This window comes from Cetorhinus maximus, chromosome 36 (assembly GCF_964194155.1).
Source record: "Cetorhinus maximus chromosome 36, sCetMax3.hap1.1, whole genome shotgun sequence".
In the NCBI taxonomy this organism is placed as follows: Eukaryota; Metazoa; Chordata; class Chondrichthyes; order Lamniformes; family Cetorhinidae; genus Cetorhinus; species Cetorhinus maximus.
The window spans coordinates 2,894,078-2,900,077 of record NC_135914.1 but is presented as its reverse complement, the minus strand read 5'-3'; the positions used below and the strand labels follow the sequence as shown (position 1 = coordinate 2,900,077).

Genomic DNA, 6,000 nt, shown 5'->3' with positions numbered 1-6,000 from the left:
TGCTGAATTTGTGAGTCATGCTTTGTGGAATGTTTTCGTGTTGGGTGAGAATGTTGCCATCAAATACCCCCAGAGATGGTTCAGCACGAGGTTAAATATAGAGTAGATCTCCGCCTGCACTGTCCCATCAAACATTCCCAGGACAGGGACAGCACGGGGTCAGATACAGAGTAAATCTCCCTCTACACTGTCCCCATCAAACACTCCCAGGGCAGTTACAGCACGGGTTTAGATACAGAGTAAAGCTCCCTCTACGCTATTCCCATCAAGAACTCCCAGGAATGTTACAGCACAGGTTTAGATACTGAACAAAACTACCTCTCCGCTGACCCATCAAACACTCCCAGGACAGGGACAGCACACGGTTAGATACAGAGTAAAACTCCCTCTAAGCTATCCCCATCAAACACTTCCAGGGCAGGGACAGCACAGGGCATGATTCAGAGTAAAGCTTTTTTCCCATCAAACACTCCAGGACAGGTACAGCACGGAGTTAGATAAAGAGGAAATCTCCCTCTACACTGTCCCCATAAAACACTCCCAGCACAGTTACAGCACGGGTTAAATACAGAGTTAACACCCTCTAAACCGTCACATGAAACACTCCCAGGACATGTCAGGTACAGCACGCTGTTGGGTATGGAATAAATCTCTCTCTAAACTGTATCCACAAATACTCCCCAGGCTGATATAGTACGGGGCTAGGGACAGGTTAAAGTTCCATTTAGATGTTTACTGATAATCAGTCCCTGGAGGTTTACAGCACATGGTTATGTGCAGAGAAAATCTCCCTGTACGATGTCCCAACATTCACTCCCAGTGCAGGAACAGCACATGGTTAGTAACAAAGTAAATTTCCCTTTACAATCCCCTTTCAAACACTTCCAGGAAAGGGTCAGTACAGAGTAAAGCTCCCTCAACAATCTCCCATTCATATACGCCCAGGACACGTAAGAAACTGGGTAAACCTTCCTCTTTATTGTCGCATCAGGCACTTGCAGTACAGAAACAACAACAGTTTATATAGAAGGTCAAGCTCCCTCTACACTGTCCCTTCAAATACAGAGTAAATTTCCCTTCACAATCTCCTTTCAAACACTTTCAGGACAGGGAGAATACAGAATAAGGCTCCTTCTACACTGTCCCTATCAAACACTCCCTGGACAGGTACAGTACAGAATAAAACACCTTCTACAATCGCCTATTCAAAGACGCCCACGACAGGTGCAGCACATCTAAGAAACAGAGTAAACCTTCCTCTTCACTTTCCATCAGACAGAGCAGGTACAATACGGGGTTATACTGAGCCTCAAGCTCCCTTTTCACTGTCCCATCAATGGGTGTACAATATTAAGGAAGACTTGCTGTGGTAAAACCGAATTTTGGTGTGAAAATGGCCACCATGAACCAACTTAAAATGGCCAAATGATGTATGTGAAGGCTTCCAGAGTGATGGAGAGAGCAAGAGGGACACACTCACACACACACAAACACAGACACACAAACACAGAGACACACAAACACACACACTGACACACAAACACAGAGACACACAAACACACCCACAGATGCACACAGAAAGAGGTACACACAGGCACATACACACACAGACACAGACACACACACACACACAGAAAGAGGCGCACACACACACAAACACACACACATACAAATTGAGCAAGAGACAGAGTGGAATAGAGGCATATTTGGATTTATGAAAGCCATCAGATCAGGGCTATCATAGATTTGAAAATTAAAACTTGACTCAGCATCAACTACAATTGTTGAGGGTAGTTCCAAACTTCCACGACCCTTTGTGTGTAGAAGTTACTCCCTCTACACTGTCCCCATCAAACACTCCCAGGACAGTTGCAGCTAGATGGGTTCTGGTTGGTTTATATATACAATAACGGATACCCAGAAGTGAGTTACAGACTGGAATCTAATCGAAGGGTTTGGGCGGATGGGTTATATAGAGAATAACGGATACCCGGGAGTGAGTTACAGAGTGGAATCTAATCGAAGGGTTCAGGCTGGTTTACTTACAGGATAACAGACACCCGGGAATGAATTACAGACTGGAATCTTATCGAGGGGTTCGGGGGGTTTATATATAGTCTAACAGATACTCGGGAGTGAGTTACAGGCTGGAATATAATCGAAGAGTTTGAGGGGTGGGGGGTTATATTTAGAATTACGGATACCCGGGATTGAGTTACAGACTGGAATCTAATCGAGGGGTTCGGGGGGTTTATATAAAGAATAACAGATACCCGGGAGTGAGTTACTGACTGGAATCTAAGCGAGCGGTTCGGGGTGGTTAATATATAGAATAACAGATACCCGGGAGTGAGTTACGGACTGGAATCTAATCGAAGGTGTCGGTGGGGTTTACATATAGAATGGAAGATACCCGGGAGTGAATTACAGATGGGAATCTAGTCGAGTGGTTTGAGGGGTTTATATATCGAATAACAGATACCCGGGAGTGAGTTGCTGACTGGAATCTAATCGAGGGATTCGGTGGGGTTTGTACATAGAATGATTGGTTCAAATCACGAACCGTTGAAAATATCATTTTTCTTGTGATGTGCTGAAGTGCAGGTTACAGAGGCTGATTCATGGAATGTGTAGTGTGAGTTGTTAACCAGCTTTACCCCATCGATCACTTTTAATTTCTCATTGTAACGATTTGAAGTTTTATTTGTCTTGACACAAATGGACAGGGGCTCCCAAGTCTTTTAGATCCCCACTGTTTCCACCTTTTCATCATTTTTAATGTAATCTGTTCCATCTTTTTTAATGTGAGCGGCCACACATTTGCCTACAATGAAATCCATCGTTCTCTATTTCACACATTCACTTAAAGTGTTCATATCTCTTTGGAAGTTGAAGCTTCCAGCAATGTTTGCGTGAGGGTGAAAATATCTGTGAGCGAGAATGTGTGTGTGAGGGTATGTGTGTGTGTACATGAGAGAAAGAGAGAGAGAAAAAATTGGTGTCTGTAAGAGAGGGATGTGTGTGCGTCTGAAAGAATATTTCTGGGTGAGTGTGACAGTGTGTGTGTGTGAGAGCGAGAGAATGTGTGTGTATGTGTGCAAGAGGAAGAGTTTATATGTGTGAGTGTGACTGTGTGTGTGAGAGAGCGAGAGCATGTGTGTGGATGTTTTTTTGATGGAGAATATATCTGTGAGTGTGACTGTGTGTGTATGAGGATATGATTGTGTGTGCCAGTCTATGAGAAAGAATATATGTCTGTATGTATCTGTGTGTGAGAGAGAAAATATATCTGTGTAAGTGTGCCTGCATGTGTGTGTGAGAGAGAGAATGTGTATGTGTCCACGTGTGTGCATGCCTGTGTGTGTGTTTGTGTGCGTGTGGGAGAGAGAGAAAATATATCTGTGTGTGTGTGTGAGAGAGAAGGAGAATGTGTGTGTGTGAGAGAGAGAGAGAATGTGTGTGTGTGTGACTGTGTGTGTGTTTGTGAAGGTGTTTGTGTGTGTGAGAGAGAGAGAGAATGTGTATGTGTGCGTGTGTGTGAAAGAGAGAGAGAATGTGTGTGTCTGTGAGAGAGAGAGAATGTGTGTGAGACCGTGTGTGCTTGTGTGAAGGTGTTTTTTTGTGTGTGAGAGAGAGAATGTGTGTGAGTGTATGTGTGTGACTTTGTTTGTGTGTGAAGGTGTGTGTGTGTGAGATTGAGAAAGAGAGAATTGGTGTCTGTAAGAGAGAGAATATGTGAGCGTGTGAGGAAGAATGTATCTGTGCGTGTGTGTGTGTGAGAGAGAGAGAATGTGTGTGTGTGAGAGAGTGAGAGAATGTGTGTGTGTATGTGTGTGTGTGTGTGTGTGTGTGTGTGTCACTGTGTGTCTGTGTGAAGGTGTTGGTGTCTGTGTTAGAGAGAGAGAAAGAGAGAATTTGTGTCTGTGAGAGAGTTAATGTGTGTGCGTGTGATAATGCATCTGTGTAATTGTGACTGTGTGTGTGTGTGCAAAGGAAATAGGGAGAGAGAGAAAAAGAGATGGGGTAGCAGAGCAAGAAAGGAAATGGAAGGAGATCAATTCCCCATGTTTAATATGGATGGAGAGTCCTTCACCCTCTTTAAAATGGAGGGGAAACCCCTTCTCCCTCTTTAAAATGGAGGGGGCTCCCATCTCCCCCTTTAAAGTGAAAGGAGATCCCTTTTCCACCTTTAAAATGGAGGGAGATCCCTTCTACATCTTTAACATGGAGAGAGATTTTTCTCCATTTTTGAAATGGAAGGTGGTCCCTTCCCCCTCGGTAAATGGAGGGAGACCAATTGTCAATCTTTAAGATGGAGGGGAATCCCTTCTCCATCTTTAAAAAGGGGGGAGACCCCCTTTTCTATCTTTAAAATGGAGGGAGATCCCTTATCCCTCTTTAAAATGGAGGGTGGTCCCGTCTCCATCTTTTAAATGGAGGGGGATTTGTTCTCCCCCTTTATAATAAAGGTAGATCCCTCCCCCACCTTTAAAATGGAGGGAGACACCTTCTTCATCTTTACAAAGGAGGGAGATCCCTGCTCCATCCTTAAAATGAAGGGAGATCCCATCTCTATCTTTAAAGTGGAGGAAGATCCCTTCTCCAACTTTAAAATGAAGGGAGACACCTTCTCCATCTTTAAAATGGAGGGAGACACCTTCTCCATCTTTAAAATGGAGGGATATCCCATCCTGAACATGTGACGTGTAAGTGCTGGAACCTACAGTGCAGGAATGAGTAAAGCTTATTTGAGAATGAAAACATAATCTGTGCGTGTAACACAGAACGGTTACTGCACAGGAGAAGGCCATTCAGCCCATCGAGCTACTGTTGACTCTCTGCAAGAGCAGTTTTGCTGTCCTCACATGTCCATCCTTTCCCCATAAACCTGCAAATATTTTCCCCTCAGCTTCACATCCAATTTGCGCTCAAAAAATAGTGGGCGAGAGAGAGGGACAGAGAGAGAGGGAGCAAGAAATGATGAGAGAGAGAGACAGAGTCAAACAGAGATGTAGAGAGACAGGGAGAGAGAGAGAGAGAGAGAGAGAGAGAGATCTGGACAGAGTAAGAGAGAGAAGGCAAAAGACATAGACAGAGAGAAGGAGAGAGAGGGAGAGAGACAGGCCGGGTGAGAGAGAGAGGGACGGAGAGCGAGAGAGATTCGGAGTGAGAGAGAGAGGGTGAGAGAGCAATAGAGAGACAGGGCAAGAAAGAGAAACACAGGGCAAGAGAGAAAAGGACAGGGAGCGACAGCGAGACGTGTCTGAGAGCGACAGAGAAACGGGGCAAGAGGGAGAGGGAGCGAGAGTGACAGGGGCCTGAGGTGGGAGCGACGGAGCGAGAGAGACGGACAGAGAACGACAGGGAGCCAGGGCGAGGGAGAGATGGGACGAGAGAGATAGTTGGAGAGAAAGAGATAGAGACGGGGTGAGAGAGAAAGAGAGGCTAAGAAACGGGTTGAGAAAGGATCTCCATCCTCTCTCATCCAAAAATGGAGAGAACATCGGGGAACGACATAGCGTGGGGGGCAGAGAGTGTGTGGGGGGGGCGGTGCAGGGAGAGTGTGGGTGGGGGAGGGGGGGGAGCGGTGTGGGAGAGAGGCCATGAGGGGAGAGAGATTGCATGTGAGAGAGGGAGAGTGTGCGAGCGAGTGTGTGAGAGATTGCAGAAGTGAATTTGAGAGAGGGAGAGAGTGTGAGTTTGTGTATCAGAAAGTATGTGTGTCTGAGAGTATGTGTGCGTGTGTGAGAGAGAGGGACAGAGAATATGTGTATGTGTGTGTGTGTATGTGTGTGGGGAGAGAGAGAATGTGAGTGTGTGTATGTGTATGCGTGAAAGAGAGAAATATCTGTGTGAGTGTTACTGTGTGTGTGTGTTTTTGTGTGTATATGATAGAGAGTGAATGTATGTGTGAGTGTGTGAGAGGGTGTGGGTGTGTGTTTGTGTGCGTGTGTGAGGGAGTTTGTGTGTATATGAGAGAGGGAGAGAGAGAGGATGTGT

General features: G+C 45.5%; 1 long non-coding RNA gene and 1 pseudogene across 1 annotated transcript in view; one reads left to right on the top strand and one right to left on the bottom strand.

The window, feature by feature from the left end:
- LOC144672171 (uncharacterized) overlaps window positions 1-6,000 on the top strand; it is a 312,256-nt gene that overhangs the window by 34,476 nt on the left and 271,780 nt on the right. The window lies entirely within an intron of this gene.
- LOC144672184 (uncharacterized) overlaps window positions 1-6,000 on the bottom strand; it is a 42,490-nt pseudogene that overhangs the window by 28,115 nt on the left and 8,375 nt on the right.